Source organism: Stegostoma tigrinum, chromosome 1, assembly GCF_030684315.1.
Source record: "Stegostoma tigrinum isolate sSteTig4 chromosome 1, sSteTig4.hap1, whole genome shotgun sequence".
NCBI classification, from domain to species: domain Eukaryota; kingdom Metazoa; phylum Chordata; class Chondrichthyes; order Orectolobiformes; family Stegostomatidae; genus Stegostoma; species Stegostoma tigrinum.
This window is the reverse complement of record NC_081354.1, coordinates 46879102-46892589: the sequence shown is the minus strand read 5'-3', so window position 1 is coordinate 46892589 and position 13488 is coordinate 46879102. Positions and strand designations below refer to the sequence as shown.

The following is a 13488-nucleotide window of genomic DNA, read 5'->3' as shown; positions in this document are numbered from 1 at the left end:
GGAGATGGGGGAATATGGAAGGAGAAGGGGAAGAGAATGAGGTACAGAAGAGGGCTGGAGAGGGGGGTGGGGAGATTAGCAGTTGCGGAGAGGGATGGAATGGACGCAAACAGAGGAGCCTAAAACGTGGCGGGGGACCGGTGTTGCAGAAGGAGGGAAAGGAGCAAGAGAATAGGAAGGAGGAAGATACAGCACAACGGGGCGCGGAGGCTGGGCAGAGGGGAGGTGGGAATTGAGGCACGTGTAAAGGGAGGGGAGGGAGAAGGAATCGAGTCTTAAGGTGAAGAGGCGCTGTGAAGGTAATCGTTGGCAAGGAAAGAGCAGTTTCAAGGAGGACACGAAGGCAGGGATGGTGACTCGGAGCTGTACTTAGAAAGGGAGTGACTCGGTTGTTTTGCGGTGTGGAGCAAGTTGCAGGCGATCTCCTAGGAGATTGGAATGTGAGCTCACAGCAGCGCTTTGTTCAGTCTCGCGCAGACCCATTGTCGCCCGCAGCTGACGTCAGCGATCCCTTGGAAAAGACCCATCCTTCGCCTCGAGCAATCAGTATGGATTCATCCGCCACTGCAAAGAAAGAGTTCCTTGAGAAAGCGGGGAATAAACGAAGACGTGGGCTGGCGGTGGGCATGTGAAAAGTTCACTGTTTGGGGACTGGAAATAGTTATCATTAGGTTCATTTTAAATCAACGAACTGTTTTAAAGTTGCATTGTGATGTTTCTTTTTGTCAATACCGATTCAAGTATTTAAAAGCAGCTAAAGCCAACAATGAAACTAAAGATTGATGCTAGAACAGATGGTTCAGATAGTCAAGCTTGATTCATTTCTACAATAGATGCAATTGAAATAAGTGACAGTGAGACGTAAATTATTTTCCAGTTTTTTTATTGATCGAAGGACGTTGTAAATATTTATTTTACTTTGGATTTCAGCAATTGGTCCATTTACCCCCATCCAAAACCTCTGTTCTGCCGAGCTTGCATTAAATTCGGACATAACATCTGGCAAGTCGGTATAGCTGTGACTCCAAAATTGCATGACTAACTTTGCATGTATCCTCCATTCTGTTCCGTCAGTCTGATGCACTTGTACGATTTGCCTGTAAAGCACAGAAGACAACATTCCTTACTGTACTTTAGTACACGTAACAATAATAAAACAAATCAAAATTGAAATTGTTTCATGACAGTACAGAACTGGTCTCACTAACTTTTAGTTTGGGAAGGAAACATATGCAAATAGTCCAATTGGCTCATTCTTCACTATTTAGTACCTAACAACCTTGAAGTTGGGGACGTATATGTCCAGGATTTGGCTGTGGTGATATCTTCACCATGCCACAATTAATATGCCAATAAATGAAGTATTTCCCCATTTTGTATGGGGAAGCCAATCAGCTTGCCCAGTTGGTGTCAAATTGAACTAGTCATGCTCTCTGACATTTCATAGCCCTGCAATTTATTCCCTTCAGTTTATCCAATTCTGTTTTGAAAGCCATGATTGAATCTCTCTGCACCACACTTGAGCCATATATTCTAAATTACAACTGATTTCTACTTAAAGGGTTTTTAAAAAAAATCATCAATTCCTTAACTTCTTTTGTTATTCACCATATCTGAGTCCTCCTGTTCTTGACCCACCAATGAGTACCAATTCTCTCTCTCTTTGCTGTCTGGACTTGTCCTGATTTTTGAACACCTCTATCAAATCTTCTCTCAACCATCCCTAAGAGTATCAAACCGTTCTTCTATTACCCATTATAAACCAAAACCCCTTAATTTTAGAATCATTTTCATAAATTCTTTCTGTGCCATCTCTAGGCTTATATCTTTTCTGAAGTGTGATGTCCAGAATTGAGTACCATATTCCAGTTGAAGTCTCGTCAGCATTCTATAAGTATTCAGTATTGCTTCCTTGCTTTTGTACTTTAAAATTCTGAGAGCCTAGGATCTCATGTGCCTTTTTAATCACTATGCCCCATTCTGCCTAGCCACCATCAACCATTTACACATTTTTAGGTGACTCTGTTCCTGCACCCACTTAGTGTTCCACTGTTTAATTCAAACTCCCCTCATTTTACTTCCTACCAAAATGCGTCATTTCAAATTTTTTTGCACAAAATCTGTTTATGCTCAAGCATCTGCCTGTCAATGTCCATTTAAAAGGCATCACTACTCTCTATATTATTAAACCTTGTGCCATCTGCAAATTTTGAAATTGTATGCTCTACTCCAGTGTGTAAGTCAAGAAAACATCCTCAAAGAATCCAACCATATATCTTTCCCCAGTCCAAAAAAATTCACTGTTCATCACTGCTGTCTGTATCGTGTCAATCAACCAACATTGCATCCATGCTGACAATGTTCCTTTTAATACATGCGATTCAGTTTCCCTGGCACTTTTATTAACTGCCTTTTGGAAATCCTGGGACTCTATGGCAACCACATTACCCTGTTCTACACTCTCTGTCATCTCAACTCAATCCCATTAATTAAACACCATTTGCCTTTAAATTTTGTGTGACGACAACAATTAATCATGGGCAGTAAGGAAGTTCTCACCCCCACTGGGATCCACTAAGGGTGAAGGTAATTAAAGGTCTTTAAAGGCCACGTTGGCAGGCTTTCACACACTGCATTCCAGGAGAGTCATTCAGTTTGTGTGGTTGTCCATGCTAGTCAATCACTCAGATAGGCCAAACGGATGCAAACCTCAGCACCAAATGTGATGTGTGCACTGAATGTGTTTCTGGGTAATGCACTTTTAGGTCATTCATGGGGGAGTGGGATCAGGACCTGGCAGAGTTTTGCACGCTCAAATGCTCATGCTGTCACAGTGATGATATTCATTACTTCCCTTTCTTTGTTTGCAGGACAAGAACAGCTGCACGAAAAAGAACATGGGCCCACCCAGATGCCCAGATATTTTACCATCAGCTCCTTCGAGGAGCAGGCTGAAGGGTTGGCAAGGGAGGCTGTTTCCTGTAGCAGAAAGCTGGCTTAGTGTGTTAATCATTCTGGTTTGTCTGTTGGCAGTCAACATCCTGCTCAGACACTGGGTTAGTGAAGCTTTCTACCTCTGGTAATATATGGTAGTACAGTTGTTGGATTAGTAAATCAGAGCAACTTTCAATTCAAGGCTGGTTCCTGAAGTTAACCTGTCTGATTTATTCATCTTCTTTTCGGGAAGCAGATCTACCACCCTTGTCTGGTCTGGCCTACATGTGATTCCAGACCCACAGCATGGCCTGTCTTCTCAAATGGCTGAGTAAGACAATAGGTTCAAAGGTAATTGGGTATAGACAGCCAGTGACTCATGTGATCGGAAAACCAAGAAAATGCATGCACTTGTCTTCCCAGGCATCCAGTGTTGCAGTCTCTGATGAAGTGATCTACTGTTTCAATGACATGAAAGTCAGCAAATCCTGCAGCCAGGCAGATTTGAAGAAGAGGAAGGAGGCAGTACTCTTTAAATTGAATGATAGTAAAGAGAAAATAATTTTGGACGATGAAAAGCAGATTACAGTTGGAGGTGTTGTGAAGGGGAAGGTTTATGACCAACTCAACAGCTTTATTAAAATGCTTCCATAGAACAATTGTCACTGTGCCTTCTATAATGCATCCTTCAAGACCAAGGAAACAAAGAAAGAAGAGTGGATTTTTATGTGCCGGTAAGTGAACAATTACAGTTCATTGATAATGAAATGTGAGATAATGAAATGTGAGGCTGGATGAACACAGCAGGCCCAGCAGCATCTCAGGAGCACAAAAGCTGACATTTCGGGCCTAGACCCTTCATCCTAGATGGCGGAAGTGTCGGAGGATGATGCGTTCTATCCGGAGGTTGGTGGGGTAGTGTGTGAGAATGAGGGGGATCCTCTTTGGGCGGTTGTGGCGGGGGTGGGGTGTGAGGGATGTGTTGCGGGAGATGCGGTCAAGGGCGTTCTCGACCACAGTGGGGGGAAAGTTGCGGTCCTTGAAGAACTTGGACATCTGGGACGTGCGGGAGTGGAATGCCTCATCGTGGGAGCAAATGCGGCGGAGGCGGAGGAATTGGGAATAGGGGATGGAATTTTTGCAGGAAGGTGGGTGGGAGGAGGTGTATTCTAGGTAGCTGTGGGAGTCGGTGGGCTTGAAATGGACATCGGTTACAAGCTGGTTGCCTGAGATGGAAACTGAGAGGTCCAGGAAGGTGAGGGATGTGCTGGAGATGGCCCAGGTGAACTGAAGGTTGGGGTGGAAGGTGTTGGTGAAGTGGATGAACTGTTCAAGCTCCCCTGGGGAGCAAGAGGCGGCGCCGATACAGTCATCAATGTAACGGAGGAAGAGGTGGGGCTTGGGCATCAATGTAACAGAGGAAGAGGTGGGGTTTGGGATCTAGGCCCGAAACGTCAGCTTTTGTGCTCCTGAGATGCTGCTGGGCCTGCTGTGTTCATCCAGCCTCACATTTCATTATCTCACATTTCATTATCTTGGATTCTCCAGCATCTGCAGTTCCCATTATCACAATTACAGTTCATTGCCTTGCTTCAGTTATAAAGGAAGGCTGGGGCTTTTCTCACTGGAGCGTAGGAGGTTGAGAGGTGACCATATAGACGTTTGTAAAATAATGAGGGGTACGGAGTTAATGGTGGTTGAATTTCCCCCTAGGATAGGAGATTTGAAGACAAGGAGACACATTTTTAAGGCGAGAGGAGAGAGATTTTAAAGGCATGAGACATTTTTTACACAGGGTGGTTAGTATATGGAATGAACTTCCTGAGGAATTGGTGGAAGTGGGTACAATGACAATGTGTAAAAGTACATGAATAGAAAGGTTCAGAGGGAAATGGGCCAGGAGCAGGCAGGTGAGGCTAGCCCCTCTAAGCCTGGAACCTCCAGGGTATATCCATCAAATCATCTCAGTTAACAGGCATAACGACCAGCAGAATGGCTCAAACTCAATTGTGGATGTCAGGGCTATACCTCGATGTTGTGGTAGGCAATGGGTGGCACAATTTTGCTGTCATCTCACTGTGCCACTAGATGCTACAACAGTTGGCTGAAAGGAATGGAGTGGAGCGTCTTGCCCATCAGAATGTGATAGGTCCTCCATCAACAGAACTTTTAGTGTCTGTCCCACACTATTCATCAATGTGTGAACTTCATGATGTTCTCATTACCTCTATGAGATTAGATTTATCATTTGGAGATTGCAGTCAAGGTCCATGAGACTAATCTCAGACAGTGGCACTATCCACTGAAGAGAGATTGAGGAGAATACGCCTGTGTTTGCTACGTCATAGAAAGCAGAGAAACAGTCAATATGGGGAATGTAACTGGGCTATGCAGGGTGAAGAAGGAAAGGCCTTTCTCTGGATAGGCCTTTCCATGAAGTCTTCCTAGTCAAATGAAACATTCTCCAAATAAGAGTTAGGCAATATGCACCTGAGACATGAAGACTTTACTCTGCCCAAAAAGGATTGGATGGAATGTTCTGCCCATAGTGTAGGGGAGCCAAAGACACTGAAGATGCTTAGCTAATGCAACTATAAGCTATGGAATGAAAGATCTCTTGGACTGTAGGAATAGTGAGGGATGGTAATGAATCACATCAGCCATGATTTAGGAGAACTGCAGTGCTTTCTCCAGGGTCCAACCAGACTAATATTTCTCCTCTTTTCTCTCCCTGTTGTCTTTACAAAGTTCTCAAGAAGGCATGTGGAACATGTTGCACAGTGACGTGTGCAACCAAGCCATGGTAAATCAACATGTCACTTTAAAGATAGCATGCATTTGACTTGCTTGAGGTAAGGCCCATAATCATTCTTCCTGCCTGGATCTGTAGGTAATGGGAGGATGCAGTGCTCTGCCGGTACAGTTGTGCATAATTATTGCAAAGGCTAAGTTTGTCTATACAGATTGATAAGGGATCACACTAACAGCCTAATTCAAGAAAAATCAAATGCTTTATTTAATAAAACAGAGAACAAATTACCTTAAATAATTCAGTGATGAATGTCCCCAAGAAGAAGCAGCAATCTCCCAGCAAGCAGGATTTTCAAAAGTATATCAGAATAAACGGTTATTTGTAGTTCACACAGCCTTGAATCTGCTCACAGAAAGATTCTGATTCGCCTGACTGCCTCATATCCCTGGCTTATTCCTGTATGTGGGTGGCCTCCTGACCTACAACATTTCCATTGCTATCTTCCTCATTGGTGGAGAGCAATTGGCCTTCCTTTTGTTCATCTCCCAAGTCACCTCCCCTTGTGAAAGAGGTCATGGAGGACGTAGCATACCATGACAGTTCAGCGACTGTTTCTGTGGTACACTGCAGTGTACCATAGGAGCAGTTCAAAACTGTGATAATGATTTTGAGCTTTCCTGGGATATGCAGTTTTGTACTTCTCCTTGGTGCCAGGCTGCAAATTCCTCATTGGTGTCATCAGCCAGGTCCTTTGGGGATGGCCCTCATCTCCCAGCGGCCAGTGTTGTAATTGATGAGGTGGCACTAAGAATCTCCACCCCATGTGAGTGCTGTAGAATGTAGGAGTTTTGAGAACTCCCTGGACACTGAGCACAAACCTAGAGGAATTACCTGATATAGTCATATATTAGCTGAACAATAAGGAAGTGCAGTGCTTTCCTGCAAACAAAGATGGTTGGCAGTTTCCCAGGGAGCTCCAATTGCAGTATGTTTTTATTCCAGTGTACCTGTGGAAAACATGCTTTTGCAGCAACCCCCACTGGATAATCCGCCTGACTCATAGCACTCAAAGGGAACTGTAATGATTGTAACGAGGCCAGCCAGGTGGGTCTCATAGAATATGATCCCCTATTTAGGGCTGTTAACCTGATCAAATCAGGGAGCCCTGGATGACATATATAAACTGATGTACCACCAGTTCTGCTCACTCTGAGGAAGCTAGATCCATGGGAATGGCTTGCCACATGTAAATAAAGGATAACTTGGTGACAGAATACTGGCCTCTGTGGAGTTGTTTTGGTGATGAAGACCAGAATGCCAACAAGGACAAAGATTACTGCCAGCAGCTCCCCCACATTCATGAGAATTGCTGGGTAAACCCTGGACTTGATTATATTTCATTCTCATGTTCATATCTCTCAATGTGTTTACTCCTTCTTAAATCTGCAACTTCCTGTAGCTATGCAATTTTCCAGGTTATCCACATCCTTTCAATTCTGGCCTGCTTTTTATTCCCAACTTTTGTTCTTACCACCACTGGTGACTCTTGCCTTCAGCCAAAGAAGACCTGAGTTCTAGAATTTCCTCCCTAAGCCTCTTTGCCTTTTGATATATCTTATTTTAAGACTCTCCATAAAAACAATTTTTTTCAACCAAGGTTTGGACACTTTTCACATTGTCATCTATGGCTCAATGCCAATTTCTGTAGTATTATGATATTTTAATACTCAAAATATTCTATATAAATGCAGATTGTAGTTATCTGCAGAAAGATTAGTCAACGTGAATTGTGGCAAGGGTTGGATGTGTAATTAAATACTCTCTATTTGGCTTTGCTAATTTTTACCCAAAAATATGTGATCCTGAAAATGCTCTTGAAATTCCTCATCAGGTGACACAACTATCCACCCATTCAATTAAAAAAGATCTGTATCTTCCAGTCCCTTGGGCTCAAGTAGCCAGCAGGCAAATTACTTTTGAGTTTATACCAATAACCTACACTGTTCTAAATAGATCTGAATAAAAGTTAGTCCCATAAACTTTCAAATTGTAAGCTTTAGAGAGTCAGAATTTTATAAACTTTCCAATTTGAATTATTTAAAATGTATTATTTTATGAAATATGCATATAATAATAAATCAAAATCTGATTTTTCCTTATGAAAAATGTACATCTTCTATAGCTATCATTTTGGGAAAGTGCTTCATTGAAAAAAATTGTCATGGTTGATTGTATCATTTTTAAAATTCCAAAAAGTTTGTTCAAACATTGGAAAATCATTTAAATACTGTTAACTGATCAATCACACAAATGAGAATGCTGTTTCTAGTTGGTACGCAACTCCTCGCAGATACCTATTAATGTATTACTGAATGCAAGCATTTGTTCCCGCAATCAAAGAGCAAATGGGGATGTATAGAAACTTCATTTAGATTTCCACAATTGTCGTTGTTAAAAACATCACTATGTTTGATACCTGATGTTGTCAAGTTTAATGAGCTAAATCTTCAAGGAATGTCTTTCGACTCTACTGGGAAATCCTCTTTGTAACCAAGTGATTCCTCATTGATTTTTCATTCTCGATTAATTGTAGCTCCCTCTCAGATGTGGACGTGGACACAGCTCTAACAAAAATGTACACTACCAGGGAATGTCACCAGAGATTGGCTTCGATATGAAGCCAATGAAATGAAAAACCAGAAGAATTGTGAGATCTGGCATTTATGGTCTGCCTTCATAATGAATATCAAGATTAAGTGAGCTTTTTCTTTTCTTATCCTTAGGATGCTTCTGTCAATCGTGAACTCATAGATTGCAGCGGTGCGATTTTTGTACCGTCCCAGTGACAATGAAGGAAAGGTAATATACTCATGTCAGGATTATAGACAGCTTGGAAGGAAACTTAAAAGTGGTAGTATTCCAGTGCACTTCTGGATATGTGTTTCTTACTAATATCCATTTGCTTTTGACAATCGAAATGATCTGCATCAGGCACAGTGAGAGATACCTGCATTGTGGTGCATCCCTGCTTCAGAGACTGAAGCTAAGGGTTCAAATCCACTTCACGACTTGACAGCCAAAGATGATGCATTCATAACATGGCCAGAAAGTTTGACTGTAATGTGTAAATCCTTCTGGCATCAGCCAATGGCAGGATATTGCTGGTCAGCCATGTATGAAAAGAGAATTGAAGTCTGTAGTATCAAAAGTCATAGTTATATTCAGACTCCTGGGGGGACATCAGTTGGCTGGATGAAAGGTAGCCGCATCCCCTTGCCCAAACAGTGGTGGTCACTTTGAGTCAGACCTGACTTTTGGCATAGAACTGAGTAAGAGAAAGATCTGTCATAATCTGAGAAAGTGCATCACCCATTCTCACAATCCTTCTTAACACTACTTATTTCTTACTGCCTTTAGCACAGATTTCAAGATTATGCCATCTTTTTTTCTAGATTTTCAGACAGAGTAATTTCCTACCTAGTCTGTTCATTCTCTTCACTATGTTAAGTATCAAGTCAGGATTCAACCTCCAGATTCAACTCCTGATGGAGGTGTTTAAAATTATGGTTGTATAGCAAGATTGAGAAAAATGCACTGTGCAGACGTATCCCTGAACACTGGCTTAAAGACAATTATGGGGTGACCTGGGGATCAGGGAAATTTCCAAACTAAAGTTCAGACATTGTAGGCAATTCCCACAGAGATCAATGCGTCCAGACCTCCGCAGGAGCCCAACACATGCCATAGGCCATAAACTGAACCAATTCAGTGGGTACCTTCAGAGCCCAATTACTGGGGATCAGAGTTCAAGTCAAACTACTGTTTTCAACCTGGACACAGGGTCACTGTAAGCAGGTGCAGGGGTTCACCTGCACATCTGCCAATGTGGTATACTGCATCCACTTTACCCGGTGTGGTATCCTCTACATTGGGGAAACCAAGCGGAGGCTTGGGGACCACTTTGCAGAACACCTCCGCTCGGTTCACAATAAACAACTGCACCTCCCAGTCGCAAACCATTTCCACTCCCCCTCCCATTCTTTAGATGACATGTCCATCATGGGCCTCCTGCAGTGCCACAATGATGCCACCCGAAGGTTGCAGGAACAGCAACTCATATTCCGCTTGGGAACCCTGCAGTCCAATGGTATTGATGTGGACTTCACCAGTTTCAAAATCTCCCCTTCCCCCACCGCATCCCAAAACCAGCCCAGTTCGTCCCCTCCCCGCACTGCACCACACAACCAGCCCAGCTCTTCCCCTCCACCCACTGCATCCCAAAACCAGTCCAACCTGTCTCTGCCTCCCTAACCTGTTCTTCCTCTCACCCATCCCTTCCTCCCACCCCAAGCCGCACCTTCATCTCCTACCTACTAACTTCATCCCACCTCCTTGACCTGTCCGTCTTCCCTGGACTGACCTATCCCCTCCCTACCTCCCCACCTATACTCTCCTCTCCACCTATCTTCTTTTCTCTCCCTCTTCGGTCCGCCTCCCCCCCTCTCCCTATTTATTCCAGAACCCTCACCCCATCCCCCTCTCTGATGAAGGGTCTACGCCTGAAACATCAGCTTTTGTGCTCCTGAGATGCTGCTGGGCCTGCTGTGTTCATCCAGCCTCACATTTTATTATACAGGGTCACTGTACTTGGGCCGGGGTAGAGCCCAAGCCAGGAGTAGCAATAGGACCTGTGATTTCTGTCCCAGTTAACAAAGTGTGAAGCTGGATGAACACAGCAGGCCAAGCTGCATCTCAGGAGCACAAAAGCTGACATTTCGGGCCTAGACCCTTCATCAGAGAGGGTTTCTGCCCCAGTCCCTGGTTGTACAACTGGGCTGCAACAATATGAATACCAGAGATCTGAGCATTGTTTAAAATGTTCTCCCATCCATGTGACTTACCAAAGAAATTCAGACAGAAATCAGTATTATGGAATCCATAAATATTGTATATTATTTAAAGCACAAGCTATGTGATTGTAAAAAAGCAAATTTTTTACTCAAAATTAAAATCTGGGATTGTATTTTTCTCATGCTCTTAGTATAAATATTCAGTATTTGTGGATTGAAAATGGGTTTTGTCTAATTTGAGCAATTTGATAGTGAAAAATGAATGGATTAATGTATTTCAGGATGTCCATTGTACACATGTGCACTGAGGCAGAAAGTGCTATGGTGGACGTGAACAGGACTACCAAACAGAGCAGCCAATTAAAAGTTTGCTACAACTGTCTCGTCACATTGAAAGAGAAGGAATATTCCAGGATATAATTACCACATCTTGGCCTATTGCATTTTGACAGATTGCTTTAAAAGATAAGAACAGGACATTGCTCCTTCCTCTGACTGAAGGCATAAAGAAATGCTTGTGGAAGACAGATACTAGCGAGTAAATTAAAAATCCTATAACCATGCGTACTCCCTGCCCATAAAAACATTATTTCCTGTCGACACATTTACTATACATTTACCAATTCCTATAACTTTTCACCTGCAGTTAAGACTTTTCATCACATCCTGCCCCATTCGTGAACAAAGTGCAGAGAAGATATAGAATCTGCAACGGCATCATAATGACCAGGATTTTCCTTTGGTCATTTATTATCACTATCTAATTCTGCAACAAATTTTCATCCATGCCACTTCAAGTTACTTTATACATACATACATCTACCTCTTTTTTTAATAAAAATGGTATCAGTATCAAGAGTGAATAAATAATTATCTCAATAGAATTGTTATGCTCACAATTTTCGAAGTATACTCTTGATTTACCTGTACCTTCAGCCAGCAAAACCATTTTAATTGCTTTGTTTTGCATCTTAGTGATCCTTTGTCTTCTTTACATTTTTCAATAATATTGTATAAGTTACACAATAGTTGGTGATTTTACACGAGAGAATACTTCGAAGTGACATTCAGACTAGTAAATCAATTTTTCTTTTAATTCCCAGGTTGGAACTTTCACAGTTTCCCATCCCTGTCCAACTTCCTGCACAGATGTACATACAATTTCCTCAAAACTGGGAAGACAATGGAATCAGCTTGTCATTTGAAATCCACTGCTTTGTGGGTCATTTGGTTTGACATCCCTCTTTGTCAAAATATGCATCTGCGAAACACCTTGCGCTGTTTTCAAACTTTAAATGAGTTAAATAAATGCAATAAAGCCAGAAAATGCTGGTAACACTCATCAGGTCAGGCAACATCTGTGAAGGGAAACAGAATTAGTAATTTCAGACTGAGAACCTTTCATCAGAACTGTTGATTAAATGCAGATCGTAGTGACTGTTAGTGTCTTCATCAGTTCTCTGGCCACACTGCTTTAATCAATCATTTCCAGGTGGCAAAAACATCAGATGTCAAGATGAGAATTGTCTAATGGAAATGGTAGTGTTATTACTCTTTAGATAGTATTTTCTGGATTTGAATCAGTAATTATAAAAAAGGAAGAAGTCCTAGGTGAATAGTTATGCATGGCAGGTCTTCAAAGTGCGTTTGGTTACTTAGTTAACATGATCTAGTAATCTATTGGCACTGATATGAAATAGACATAAGGACCTATCCTAGCACATAATATTACAGTCTGCGTTTCATTGTGATTGAACTGGCAAGCTCTGGATATGTAATGGGTATCCCCAGACATCTCGCCAGAAGACAGACCTTATAGATCTCTATCTGCTGGAATGTGTGGCCTGTGAGGTTCTATGATAAACATCTAGAATGCCCAAGGAAAGAAAAAGCTGTCAAATATGTAGTTATTTGCCTCAGTTTCATAATTTTATTTCATACACTCTCTTCCTGCATGGAAATTGTAAATCTCCTTTTGAATGCATTTATGGTACCATTACCTAGAGTGTAATTTTTCCCTTATTTCGATAAAGCCACTGACAACTTTGAAAACTCCTGTGCCTCAAGTTAGATATCAATTTGATGAGTGTTACAACAGTGAAGAACAGGAAGTTGTAATATCAATAATACCCACTTTCCATCCATCACCACTACAATCCATCACAACAAACAAACAGATCAGGTTTTAATCAATCAAGCAGTGTAACACAAAATTGAATTGCTTAAAAGTTTGATTTTCTTCTTTGCAAGCAAGTGAAACTGGATGACAAGTGACAATGCCTGCTTTAATTGTCTACACTGAATAAAGTTTGAAACTCTTGAAAGTCAGTGTGACTCAGATCACTCCACGTGAACAAATTGACTATAAAAGTCGAGATCCATTAAATATAGTGAACGTTATATGGAAGCACTTCAAACATTTAATTAGCATTATGCCATCTAATAGATTGATAGTGTGTACCGATTAGACATATGCAGTGGGTCATTACAACTTACTTCCCCTTCCCTTTCCACCCACACATACGCAGAACATCACCACACATTAATCACAAATTGCCTGGATCTGAAAGCATTGACAATTATACATTTGAAGTAAATTAAGTTTGTATTTTACCCTAATCAAGAAGAAAACACAAAAATATGGGTTATCCTTATTGAAACATGTGTCTGATGGTCCAGCTTTGTTGCCATACCTATGTACATAGTGTACTGTTCGACAGCTTGTTTTCAACATAGGGTGTTACCAATAGCGTGGGTTCAATTCTTGCACTGGCTGAAGCTATCATAAAGATGCCACATTCTCAAACTTACAGCCTAGTGTCTTATTTACACAACATATAATGCAGTGATGTTTCCCTTGTCCCATAGCACCCTTGGAAACTCCAGTAGTGAAGGGGTGCTTTTGAACATCACAAGCCTCTTTTTAAATTATTGCCACTAATTTCTGCATCA

General features: G+C 41.8%; 1 long non-coding RNA gene across 1 annotated transcript; it reads left to right on the top strand.

Annotated features, from left to right (window-relative positions):
• Positions 1 to 467: 467 nt before the first annotated feature.
• On the top strand, positions 468 to 12831 carry LOC125456191 (uncharacterized). Its single transcript, XR_007248415.2, has 5 exons — positions 468 to 620; positions 2871 to 3668; positions 5683 to 5786; positions 8470 to 8545; positions 11640 to 12831. It is a non-coding gene; the product is annotated as an uncharacterized LOC125456191 (long non-coding RNA).
• The last annotated feature ends 657 nt before the right edge of the window (positions 12832 to 13488 follow it).